Below are 14,210 nucleotides of genomic sequence, written 5' to 3'. Positions count from 1 at the left end.
TCGGAGTACTCACACTGACTTTTCCAAACTTCTCAAAAGTATTCAAACTTTACGTTTGCTAGTGACTGTTTGTGGTTGAAATTAAAAGTGATAAAAAGTTCTAAAATCTGTATGTCCGGAACCCTCTGGAGAATTTAATGATCAAGGTCTCTAAAAAGTCATAAAAATATGCTCTATTTTTATAGATTGTTGTTATGTCTATTGATGTGCACTTCTATTTTGTTGTTGTTTGGTGCTGTTAAATGCATTACACTAAATTCAGTTACCAAGTAAGCGTGGGCGGAAAATCCGTTCCGCTCGCGGATTTTGCGGATTTTCGGGAAATCCGCAATCCGCGAGATTTGCGGATTTCCCGCAAAATCCGCAAATTCGCACGCAGCGGATTTTTTTGGCGGCGCGCGGCGTTGGTGATACAATTTTTGCGGCGCGCGGCGTTTATCATCGTTTGCCGAGTTGTTTTTTTCGATAGTTTGCGAGTGCTGCGCCATTTTGGATCTTGCTGTGTGATCCCGCGGGAATTGGCGAGCGCGATTACGTCATCGCGGCTTGCCAGCGATAGTTTGTCAACGCGAGTACGACGAGATCACGTCTCGCGGTACTTCGCAATTGCGAGATTTGAGATGCGGCGCGCGAAAATATAAATTTGCAATTCTGCACAAGAAATCCACCAGCAAGCAGCATAAACCTTCTAGAAATGATGATTTTTATGTGAATAACTCCTTAGTTTGACATTTGCCTGCACTTTTTTAGCGAGGAGTCCATTTTGGGGAGGGGGGCAGGGGGGTGGGAGGAAGGAAGTGCCCCATAGTCTTCAACTTCCTGTTCCTGTTCAGCAGGCTCCTCCCAGTGCTTTGTCCATCTCCTGGTCACTTTTCATTCGGATGTGGACCTGGAAGGATTACCTTTTGTGGATGCTGCTGGATCTTTGGATTTGAGGCCTTTTTGACTTTCTTTGGATCACTGTTGGATTAGAAATTTTACAAGTAAGTTTGTTTGGGGCATTACAGTTGCTGCAACTAAAATTTTGGGATTTTCGATTTTTGGGCTGTTTTGGGGCCTTTTCCCAGGGGTACTCAGTGGTGGGTGGACTGATTCTTTCTGTGGGTTGTCTTGAACTTAAACATCATGGAGGCCATAGATGAATTGGGATTGTGCTGATTTTTCTGTGTTTTTCGATTTTTTTTTTTTGTAAAATTTTGTGTTTTTCGATTTTTGACCTGTTGTTGGGGCCTTGACCAGGGGTAGTGAGTGGTGCATGGGCCTAGTCTTTCTGTGGGCTGTCTTGAATTTAAACATCATGGAGGCCATGGATGGAATGGGATTGTGCTGATTTTGCAGTGTTTTCGATTTTTGGGGGTGTTCATGGGGAGGGACATGCCATGTGGCTGGTGGCCATTTTGAGTGCAGCTACAGGCACTGGCCATGTGCTGGCAGGCAAGTGGCCATTTTGAATGCAGGCTTTGTTGTTAGGCCTCCAACCATTTTGCCTACTTTTCAACCTTTATTTATGCCAGGGGTAGTGAGTCTTGCATGGGCCTAGTATTTCTGTGGGTTGTCTTGAATTTAAACATCATGGAGGCCATGGATGGAATGGGATTGTGCTGATTTTGCAGTGTTTTTCGATTTTTGGGCCTGTACTTGTGGCCTTTTCACCAGGGGTATTTGAGTCTAGCATGGGCCTAGTCTTTCTGTGGGCTGTCTTGAATTTAAACATCATGGAGAGGCCATGGATGGAATGGGATTGTGCTGATTTTGCAGTGTTTTTCGATTTTTGGGCCTGTACTTGTGGCCTTTTCACCAGGGGTATTTGAGTCTAGCATGGGCCTAGTCTTTCTGTGGGCTGTCTTGAATTTAAACATCATGGAGGCCATGGATGGAATGGGATTGTGCTGATTTTGCAGTGTTTTTCGATTTTTGGGCCTGTACTTGTGGCCTTTTCACCAGGGGTATTTGAGTCTAGCATGGGCCTAGTCTTTCTGTGGGCTGTCTTGAATTTAAACATCATGGAGAGGCCATGGATGGAATGGGATTGTGCTGATTTTGCAGTGTTTTTCGATTTTTGGGCCTGTACTTGTGGCCTTTTCACCAGGGGTATTTGAGTCTAGCATGGGCCTAGTCTTTCTGTGGGCTGTCTTGAATTTAAACATCATGGAGGCCATGGATGGAATGGGATTGTGCTGATTTTGCAGTGTTTTTCGATTTTTGGGGGTGTTCATGGGGAGGGACATGCCATGTGGCTGGTGGCCATTTTGAGTGCAGCTACAGGCACTGGCCATGTGCTGGCAGGCAAGTGGCCATTTTGAATGCAGGCTTTGTTGTTAGGCCTCCAACCATTTTGCCTACTTTTCAACCTTTATTTATGCCAGGGGTAGTGAGTCTTGCATGGGCCTAGTATTTCTGTGGGTTGTCTTGAATTTAAACATCATGGAGGCCATGGATTGAATGGGATTGTGATGATTTTGCAGTGTTTTTCGATTTTTGGGCCTGTACTTGTGGCCTTTTCACCAGGGGTATTTGAGTCTAGCATGGGCCTAGTCTTTCTGTGGGCTGTCTTGAATTTAAACATCATGGAGAGGCCATGGATGGAATGGGATTGTGCTGATTTTGCAGTGTTTTTCGATTTTTGGGCCTGTACTTGTGGCCTTTTCACCAGGGGTATTTGAGTCTAGCATGGGCCTAGTCTTTCTGTGGGCTGTCTTGAATTTAAACATCATGGAGAGGCCATGGATGGAATGGGATTGTGCTGATTTTGCAGTGTTTTTCGATTTTTGGGCCTGTACTTGTGGCCTTTTCACCAGGGGTATTTGAGTCTAGCATGGGCCTAGTCTTTCTGTGGGCTGTCTTGAATTTAAACATCATGGAGGCCATGGATGGAATGGGATTGTGCTGATTTTGCAGTGTTTTTCGATTTTTGGGCCTGTACTTGTGGCCTTTTCACCAGGGGTATTTGAGTCTAGCATGGGCCTAGTCTTTCTGTGGGCTGTCTTGAATTTAAACATCATGGAGAGGCCATGGATGGAATGGGATTGTGCTGATTTTGCAGTGTTTTTCGATTTTTGGGCCTGTACTTGTGGCCTTTTCACCAGGGGTATTTGAGTCTAGCATGGGCCTAGTCTTTCTGTGGGCTGTCTTGAATTTAAACATCATGGAGGCCATGGATGGAATGGGATTGTGCTGATTTTGCAGTGTTTTTCGATTTTTGGGGGTGTTCATGGGGAGGGACATGCCATGTGGCTGGTGGCCATTTTGAGTGCAGCTACAGGCACTGGCCATGTGCTGGCAGGCAAGTGGCCATTTTGAATGCAGGCTTTGTTGTTAGGCCTCCAACCATTTTGCCTACTTTTCAACCTTTATTTATGCCAGGGGTAGTGAGTCTTGCATGGGCCTAGTCTTTCTGTGGGTTGTCTTGAATTTAAACATTATGGAGGGCATGGATGGATTGGGATTGTGCTGATTTTGCAGTGTTTTTCGATTTTTTTGTGCTCTATAACTGAACTGATGTTCCTCTGTCTTCCATTTTTTTTAGGTGCACAAGACTCAAGAGAACCACCAGTGCCAGGAAGAAGTCCTGCAGCGGTGTGTGTGTGCAGCATAACGTCACGCGACGTCACGTCTGGCCTCAGACAACTCTACAATTCGTGCAACTGCGGCCTGCTGTCTGACCTGCTCTGAAGAAGATGGCCCCAAAGAAAGTTCTCCGTAGCTCCTCTAGCAAGAAAGTTGCTAGTAAGGAGCAGAAGAAGCAAGTTACCAAGGAGGCTGGTGTGCCACCCGCCACTTTTTTTGGGAGCAAAAAAAAAAGTACGCCTGCAGCAGCAGGATCTGCTGGGGACCAACCTGAGAGCAGCACCCCTGCTCCATTGGGTTCAGTGCCTCCACCACCACGCCAACTTAAGTCAAAGCCCTTGAGTGCTTCAGAGGCAGTCAGTGTACTTCTCCAATCACCATCGACCAGTGATGTTGGCTCATCGCAAGAAAGTAGCAGCAATGTCCCTGAATCAACACAGGTTGTTGTAACTCATCTGACAAGTGTTGAACAACCACAGCCGCAACAACAACACCATGTGCAAGTACACGCCCAAGTACATGTGGAAGGAGAGGCAGCAAAAGGAGATGCGCAAGCAAAGGTGCATGGACGTTCACAAGTGCCCACAATAGTTGTTCCTCCCGAAGTAGGGGCACATTTGGAAATCGACAATGAAGCTGAGGTATCATTGGAAGCCACTCCTCCTGATGATCATTCATTGTCTTCCACATCCCTAGCAAGGAAAAGATCAAGGGGGGTGTCTACATCTTCTTCAAGCCCACCTCGTTCTGGTGCAAGTGATCTGTCTTGGGAACCACAACTGCGGTCTGACAGTGAGGCAGAGGCACACCATGATCTGACACCGTTACCTAAGCGTAAAAGGAAGGTCGTCCAAAAACTCAAACCTATGGAGTGTGATGAGGCTCAACAAGAAGTGACAGATACTGCTGGTGATGAAGCCTCTCACGATGACGACGAGCTAGTCATCACAAAGGTCACTGCAGCCCCACCGGGCATGCAGCAAAGAGACATTTTGACCCTATCCCGAGAAGCTGCTGAGCGTGATGACGATGTCGGCGAGGAGGCAATGGAAATGGAATCATTAGATTTGGAGTTAAGTAGTACACCAAAACCTACCGCTTCCATATTTCTTCGCAAGAAGGTACCCACCTCGTCCTCGACCTCAATTCGTGGTGGTGAAAGTGCAAAACGTACTGAAGTTCGGCAATCCACATCCTCCACTTCATCTGTCATTAGCAGCAGGACCACCACCACCAGTATCGCCGCCTCCTCCGGCCCCCGAAGACATTTCAAGTCTCCAGTTTGGGACTTCTTTAGTGTTTGCCCAAAAAAGGAAAACGTAGCCATTTGTAGCCTTTGTAAGCTTCGATTTAGTCGTGGTAAGCTTGGTTCTAACTATGGTACCGGAGGCCAGAGAGGTCATCTTGAGAGAAGGCACCCTGTCGAATGGTTTCCGCACCTAGAGGCGGTCAAGAAAGCAGGAATTGCACGTAATGAAAACGTTGATTTGTCATCTGCTGATGACGAGGTAGAAGACGATTCAAACACTTCACTTACACCCAGTTCCCATGTCAGCAGCACACCCCATGGGAGCCACACTAAGAGTGTGGGAGAGAGTGAGACATCAATGCGGAAAAGTTCATCAGCGAGCGTAACTGGGTCGAAGAGATCATCATCATCCCGTAAATCATTGGTCCAGGGCAACATTAAAAAGATGTTGTTTACAGAAGCGCAATATGAACGCAACCACCCAATGACCCGTCTGTATAACACTAAGCTGGCTAAAATGCTAGCTCTGGACCTTCTCCCTTTTTCTTTTGTAGAAGGGGTTGGTTTTCTAGAATTAGTGACAGCGCTCTGCCCTAAATGGAAGGTTCCTAGCCGGTTCTATTTTGCCCGAGTTGCGGTTCCAGCACTACATGAAGATGTTCTGAAGGTGATTGGGGCAGCTTTGCAGAAGAGTGCTGTTCACACTATACATCTGACAACAGACATGTGGACCAGTGGCGCAGGCGCTGATTACATGTGCATCACTGCACACTGGGTCTCTTTTTCAGGGGCTAAAGCAAAGCTAAACTCAGGTGTTGACACTAACATTGTTTTTAAAGGTGCTCGGAAACATGCAACACTAGCCATGTTTGGTTTGGAGAAACGTCACACAGCAGAAAACATTTTGGATGTCTTTAACACAAAGGTCCTTAACTGTCTGTCCCCACTAAAACGCAAGGTTGGTTATGTTTCCACAGACAATGGCTCCAATATAGTTAAGGCCATGAGGGACGGTTACTATTTCAGAGTGCCGTGTTTGGCGCACTGTATAAACCTGGTTGTCCAAAAATTCTTGGGTAATAAACGCAGTGCAGCGTACAGTGTATTGGAGAACTGCCGAAAAATATGCAAGCATTTCAGGCATTCTTTTAAGGCCCGCAAGCAGCTGAGGAGCATGCTATATCAAAGTCAAATGCCAGTGAAAGCACTCATCCAGGAGGTGGTAACACGTTGGAACTCAACCTTCTACATGCTTGAGCGTCTGTATGAGCAGTATACGCAACTCGATCAATATTTCTTGAAAGAGGGTATAGAGGAGCTGAGGATGGGTGGGCCGCAATGGAACATAGTTGAAAGCCTAACACGCATGCTTCGTCCTTTTGAGGTCTTCACACGTGCAGTCAGCAAGGAGGACTCTAATTTGGGAAAAGCTATCCCATTGTTGTACATGCTGGAGGACCAACTGAAGGAGGTGTGTTCTGTGTTTCGAAAAGATGACAAAAAGAAAGACTCTTTGCTTCTGGCTGAGAAATTATTAGAGCTCCTACAAGGTGATGAACGTCTTCAAAAGATCCACTCAGAACAGCATTACATTTGTGTTACTATTCTGGATCCACGCTACAAAAAGGCGCTGGCAGGCAGAGCATTCTTTCCTTTTGCTGATGAAGATGTTACAAAGTACAAACGTTGGCTAGCCTTGTCAGCCAAGAAGTTTGAAACAGAACGGCTGGAAATTGAAGGAAATGGCAGTACATCAGCAGGCCATCCCCAGTCAAAACAATCCACTTCTGCACCTGTGGCTGTGGCACAAGTGACCTCTCAGCCGTTAAAGACACCGGCAACCGCATCATCTGCACGAAAGACAGCAGAAACATTGGAGGCTGAAGAGGATTGGCTAGCTCTGCGTGGGTTTGGTTCTCAAAAGGTCAGAGGCACAGCAAGAGCTACGCAAAGTGGAGGAACCTTGGAGGAGGACCTTGAGTCGATGGTGAAGGACTATCTGAATGACTCCACAGAGGTCTATGTTAATTCTGACCCATTGGCGTATTGGCATGGGAAAAAAGAATTGTGGCCACAGCTCACCAACCTGGCTTTAAACTACTTGTCTTGCCCACTCGCAAGTGTGTCTTCTGAATGGGTTTTCAGTGCGGCTGGTGGGATTGTAACTCCCAAACGGAGCCGCCTCTCGCCCAAAAATGTGGAGAGGTTAACAATGATCAAGATGAATCAGCACCTCATACCACCAGATATAAGAGTACGAGAGAGCGTGCCGGATGAAGAGGAGGTGGCCAGCACCATAGATGAGGGAATTTCTACTCTGTCAGGTGGCACTGACCTCACCCGGGCTGAATTCGCAGAGTATGATGACGAAGCCTTATTCTTATTCCTGGACCGTGATTCCGACTTCGAGCCCTGAAAATGAGACAACGAATCAATAACTTTCTTTTTCATCCTTATTCACTTTTATTCCTGTGTGTCTGTCTTTCTTTGTTGTGCACAGTTAATATAATTCAAACTTTAATCAGATAATCACAAAGACAAGCCCATCAGCAGAACTGTCTTCACTTGTTTGCTAATTTATTTGAAGGTGCCGCAGTCTGCATTCCTCAGGTTCACAAGTTCAGAAGAACATGCTCCTCTATCCTCCTCCTCCAGACTCCTATTTCCATCAAAGCAGAGGGCTGGTTTACGCCCAATGAAGAAAGACTCAGCACTTGTGGGGGTGTTGTTCTACCTCTTTGCAGGTGAGTTGACGGGTCTGGGGCCATTGCTGGGAAGCACTAAAAGTGGTTTGTGCCAAATCCGAGGCGGAAATTTTTTTGTGTTTTTGATGACTTGCTTGCCTTTGAGGTGCTCTTAGGGGGGGTTCCGTCTGTTTGTGGGTGAGTTTCGTGGTCTGAGAGCATTGCTGGGACACTCTAATCTTGATTGCATTTGCTTTTCAGGAAATCCGTCGTGCCAACCCCGACTTATGGCCTAGCTACGCAGCGCGTTTGGACCGAAGGCCCAGAAATATTGCAAGTATGAGATTTTGCTTTTGTCCTGTTTGGGGGTGTTATGCTTCTTGGCGGGTGGGTTGCCGGGTCTTGGGGCATTCCTGGGAAGGTCTAATACCGGGTAGAAGTGGTTGGGACAAAATCCAGGCCGATTTTTTTTGGGCTATTTCAGACATTTTGCTCTATGTAGCGTTTTCGGGGGCCTGTTTGGGGGGCTTCCTGGTGTTTCTGGGTGAGTTTCGTGGTCTGGGAGCACTGCTGGGACACTCTAATCTTGATTGCATTTGCTTTTCAGGAAATCCGTCGTGCCAACCCCGACTTATGGCCTAGCTACGCAGCGCGTTTGGACCGAAGGCCCAGAAATATTGCAAGTATGAGATTTTGCTTTTGTCCTGTTTGGGGGTGTTATGCTTCTTGGCGGGTGGGTTGCCGGGTCTTGGGGCATTCCTGGGAAGGTCTAATACCGGGTAGAAGTGGTTGGGACAAAATCCAGGCCGATTTTTTTTGGGCTATTTCAGACATTTTGCTCTATGTAGCGTTTTCGGGGGCCTGTTTGGGGGGCTTCCTGGTGTTTGCGGGTGAGTTTCGTGGTCTGGGAGCACTGCTGGGACACTCTAATCTTGATTGCATTTGCTTTTCAGGAAATCCGTCGTGCCAACCCCGACTTATGGCCTAGCTACGCAGCGCGTTTGGACCGAAGGCCCAGAAATATTGCAAGTATGAGATTTTGCTTTTGTCCTGTTTGGGGGTGTTATGCTTCTTGGCGGGTGGGTTGCCGGGTCTTGGGGCATTCCTGGGAAGGTCTAATACCGGGTAGAAGTGGTTGGGACAAAATCCAGGCCGATTTTTTTTGGGCTATTTCAGACATTTTGCTCTATGTAGCGTTTTCGGGGGCCTGTTTGGGGGGCTTCCTGGTGTTTGCGGGTGAGTTTCGTGGTCTGGGAGCACTGCTGGGACACTCTAATCTTGATTGCATTTGCTTTTCAGGAAATCCGTCGTGCCAACCCCGACTTATGGCCTAGCTACGCAGCGCGTTTGGACCGAAGGCCCAGAAATATTGCAAGTATGAGAGTTTGCTTTTGGCCTGTTTGGGGGTGTTATACTTCTTGGCGGGTGGGTTGCCGGGTCTTGGGGCATTCCTGGGAAGGTCTAATACCGGGTAGAAGTGGTTGGGACTAAATCCAGGCCGATTTTTTTTTGGGCTATTTCTGACATTTTGCTCTATGTAGCGTTTTCGGGGGCCTGTTTGGGGGGCTTCCTGGTGTTTCTGGGTGAGTTTCGTGGTCTGGGAGCACTGCTGGGACACTCTAATCTTGATTGCATTTGCTTTTCAGGAAATCCGTCGTGCCAACCCCGACTTATGGCCTAGCTACGCAGCGCGTTTGGACCGAAGGCCCAGAAATATTGCAAGTATGAGATTTTGCTTTTGGCCTGTTTGGGGGTGTTATGCTTCTTGGCGGGTGGGTTGCCGGGTCTTGGGGCATTCCTGGGAAGGTCTAATACCGGGTAGAAGTGGTTGGGACAAAATCCGCGCGGAAAAGCCTTTAGTTTTGGCACTTTTTGTAACTTAGGGTTCGTTAGGGTTAGCCCTAGCAGCAGGATTGCATGTGTATCGGGGTGTTCTAGATTTTTCAAACTGAGTTCTGGGGTCTTAGAGCACTCGTGAGAATGTGTAATTTTGGTTGCAAGTCATTTGAAGAAAATCCATGGTGGGAAAGGGGGGATTTGGCATAGTTAAAGAAAGCCTTTGCCACTATTCTTAACTTAGGGTTCGTTAGGGTTAGCAGTATTTCTATTGCATGTGTTTGAGTGGGGGGGATTTCGAGTCTTGGAGCGATGCTGGCTATGGCTACTTTTGCTTGGTTGCTTGCAAGTGGTTTGAATGCAATCCACGGGGGGTAATGGGTAATTAGGGTACTTCGGCCTACTTTTACTTTCAAAGTAAGTTTTGTCTCCAGTTTTCTGCTAGGCCTCGTTTTTTGGGTGGGAGCACTGCTAGGAAGATCTATTTTTGTTCTAAAACACAGTTTACAGTACACCTAGCTTGAGGGGCAAGATCCGCTACATTAATTTGCCCATACTTATTTATCCTTCAAAAGGTGACTCAGAGTACGCACTTTCAAAAACATTGTACTGTCTGTCTACTAGGAAAAACAAATTGTGACTTTTTGCACTCCACAGCCTACATACCTTATATTTATTTATCAGTGGTGTTGTAATATTATATCACTTCCTGTTTTTCGTTGAATAATTACAGGCCGGGTTTCAGTCTCTGCAATGGGGAAAAAAGGATGGAGTCAGGCTTCACAGTAGCGAGCCACAATTCAGCATCAGGCAGGCAGTGGACAGGGTGTCTTCTGGTGACCAACATCGGTGGACGAAGCGTCGGCTGCAATGGAGGAGTGCCGCTAATAGGAGGATTTTTTTTCTGCGGGCAACTTACTTACCACTTCCAACAGGACCACTACAACCACATAGATACAGTATCCCTTGCCTTTTTCTCTGACTGTGACTGCATTTCTTTGCTCTCTCTCGGCTTCTACATTGATCCCTTAACACATCACTTAGTCCACTCCACTATCTGCACCACACATAGTCATTTGTAAGTGCTCCTACGTAATTCGCAAGTCGCAGCACGCCCCAGGCCGTAGAGGACTGGGATGGCCCCAATGATGAAGCATGTCACCAAGGGGCAACCCTGGTGAGTGAGGGGACACCTAGAAAAAAAGCAATTTCTCCTTTTCTATCTACTATACCTTCTGTCAGGTTACGCAGCCCCTAAGCGCCTACCGTACTATGAAACTACATTTCCCATGAGTAGGCGGGAGACTTGCAGACTATTTAGTGAGACTATATGAGAGTACCCTTGTATGTTAGGACATCACTTCACTGATGCCTGTCTTGTCTTCTCTTACAGGTATCCTTTCCCTGCTGACCCTACCTTTACCCATCCCACATTTTTTATTTTAGTTTGTTATTTTTCTCCCTCGCCTAATGCCTCGAACACCCTGTGTTTACACTTCTGGGTGTTGGTGACATTTGGAGGTGGAACCATATTTGCATCGACTGGATCACGGGGAGTAAACGTGACACCTTCCAGACCAACCCCATTGAGTGTTGTTGTGAATGGATTTATAGTGACCAGCAAGGCTCTCGGGTATCTGGCTACAGAGACCTTATGTTGAATATAGTTATCAATAATTCCACACAGGCCCTGTACTGTCGCATTCTTTCTTTCCACAGTTGTCGATGATATATTCTTACTCTGCTTGACAAAGAACCATTGCTAATGTGAAAGAACTTCAACCGAATTAGTAGTTATACTTTACCATTTGTTAGGCTACAATGTGGCACTGCTCTACTGTACTTCTGTCACCTGCTATATTCTCAGTTGTACCGTTGAATTGCTCAGGAGGACAAACCAGATTTCATTTTCTTTTTTTTCATAGGCATGCAACTGCCACTGTGTCACACCACTAGTACCACCGCTATGAGGAAATTTTATCCGACCAAGATTGCCAACGTTATTCGGTGTTTCCCGTGGAGCCAGCCCTGGGCCTAGCCCTACTTTCAAACACAAATTACAGGTAAGATAAGCGTTTGGTGGTTTGGGGGTATAATGGAGTATTAGTACGAGAGACGAGAGACTGAAGGTAGTACTACTAAAGTCCTAGGACTCTTGGATTCACTTCACTTAGTCTGTGAGAGGCACTTAGTGTTGAAAACATTTGGGCATTTACACTTAAAGGAAGAAAATGGAACTAAACTTTCAGGAAAACAGTCAACGTTAAACCCCCACCCACCAGGCAAGCAGTAAAAAACAGGTATGCTCAGATAAAGTTTGAAAAAGTATATTTATATCCCTAACAAAATAATCTCCCGCAAGACCCTCCCTAACCCCAACGATTGTCCTTCAAAAGTCCCCAAAAACCCAACTCCCAATTCCCACCCCCCAAAAGTCTCTAAAAAAGGGGCAAGGGACACTATGGGTGGATGCTGTTAACTTTTTGGGCCAGGGCATCATGCTCCTCGCGGAGCAAGGCGAGCTCCTGCTGAAGGCGGGACACCATCAGGGTAGTGCGGCGCAGGCGTGCCTTCACTGCCTTGCAGGTGCAAGGCCTGTGAGAAGCAGCTGTTGGCCTTGCTGCTCGGCGGTGGCGTTTGCCTTTGGCAGCCCGGCTCAGTCTCGGTGGACCACTGTGCTGGGTGGCAGCCGGTGGGGCCACGGAGGCCGATGCAGACGACGTTGTCGTTGTTGTCGACCGCACACTTTCCTCGTCCTCCAGGGCCACCAGCCGCCGATATTCCGCAACAGTGGCCTCGATTCTCCGTTGCCGGGCCGCTCTAGCCAGCTCCTTCCTCCTTGTTCGTTTGGAAGGAGAACCTATATGAAGAAAGAAAGACATAGTCTGTAACCAATGCTCTTTAAGATTAACTCAATCATTCAGCAGAAATGTGTGCTGCAGTACAACTAGCAACTTGCAAGCGCATTACATAACTATTGAGGCCAGTATCTATCTAACCTCACACTTCTTCATCCTTGCTCTAACATTAGTGGGAGTTTAAGGAACAAATTCTATGAGCACTGTGGACTTCCATTGGAGTCGACTATGAAAGTACACCAGTCTTATTCTTCTTCTTGTCTCTTGTTTTGGAAAATTGGTACGTTATTTTCTGCAAGCCGGCATAATGCCAGCGCGGTAAACTTGCACCCGAGAAAAAGAGACGCACGCCATGAGGAGTGACCTAGACTTGCGTTGCCGTTGCGTTACTGTACCCGTCCAGTACATGCAGGTGGTGAATCTCTTACTTTTCTATTACGGGTGGCACTGAGAATACTCTGTTACAACTCAAGGGCTACTGCTTAATTAATTTAACTTTCACCCTACAGTGGAAATGAGTACTAGAAATGGAAAATTGAAGAAGATAAATAATCTGATTATCTATCACTTCACATGGGATGTTTTTGCTTATATATGGGATGACTTTAGGTGCTTTGCTTTTTATTGAGTGACAGGCAGTGATACATCCACACATGAATGACTGAGTACTACTAAACTTATTAAGAGAGGTAGGGAGTGGCCACCATAATAACCGGATCTATGCAGTGCTTGCAATACAAACTACTGCTACTATTTATGGTAGTATTTGGACAAAATTAAAAGTTCTTTTCCTTGCCTTTCCTACACTGGAACGGACGTGCGGGTGCAGTGTTACATGCTCTTCAAAGTTACACTTAGTTCATCCACTGACCATCTACTCTCTCTAGATCATGGGTACTCACAAACTTTCTCTCAGGGGCTACATTTACAGTGTAGTTTGGGGCCGAGGGCCGCACTGGTGGGGGCGGAGTCAGAGGGGGCGGGGCTAAAGCAAAACGATAACTTGTGACCATGAGGTTGCACACAGGTCCCTGCAGCAGATGCCCTCATCCACTGAGCCACCAGACCCAGCATTTACATACATCTCTCTCCCTCCTGCTGTCCCTCCTGCCCTCCCTCCATCTCTCTCTCCCTCCTGCCCTCCCTCTCCCTCTGTCATCTCACTGTGTGTGTGTCTATCTGTGTCAGCCTTCAGCCCGGGTTGAGACCGCTTCCTCAACGCGCACACACAGACAACAACACCAAAGTACTTAACAGGTCTTTAAAAGACCATTAACATATTATTGAGGCTTTGTTTGTTTTAGCGCCCCTGCTTCTCCACCCTGACAATCACTGCTTGCCCGGCCCCACAGAGCAGAGGCTTTGTTCTATTTCACCTCTTTGTGGCCTTGCATCTCCACTCTGCTCTGTGGGGGCCGGGGGAGCAGTGATTGTCAGAGTGGAGATGCAGGGGCGCTAACAGGTGAAATACAAAAAAGCCTCTGCTCTGTGGGGGCCGGGGGAGCAGTGATTGTCTGCAAGGTCTGCGCACCGCCAAGGAAGGCTTGCCGGGCCACCACCGGCCCGCGGGCCGTACTATGAGTACCCCTGCTCTAGATACACATATGCTATCTAAGAGTCAGATAGTAGCATGATCCAGGTATATGGACACATACAGTTTCTGTGTCACCCACCCAGGCTGTTGTCCTTCCACCCATCATTGCTTCATCATTCACCCAGCCATGCATCTCATATTCTTGCCTTCCCAGCTAGTCTTCAATCTCAATAAGTAAGGAATATATAAGAGCTTACCTCTGGCCGCCACCACCGTCTCAACTCTCACAGCCGCCGCCGCCGCCTCCTCCCCTGATGAATTGCCCTCCGCCTCCGTGTCGAGCACCACCACCACACTGGCCCCGCCACCAGATGTTCCACCTACAAAGTACATTTAAGAATCTTAGAATAAAGCACTCACTAGTCACTAGTATTTGGTCTAGGAATGAAGACATGTGAAAACAATGTAATTTGTGACTGTCT

Source organism: Lissotriton vulgaris, chromosome 1_1 (genome assembly GCF_964263255.1).
Source record: "Lissotriton vulgaris chromosome 1_1, aLisVul1.2, whole genome shotgun sequence".
In the NCBI taxonomy this organism is placed as follows: Eukaryota; Metazoa; Chordata; class Amphibia; order Caudata; family Salamandridae; genus Lissotriton; species Lissotriton vulgaris.
The sequence above is the reverse complement of the archived record's forward strand: the minus strand, read 5'-3'. Positions refer to the sequence as shown.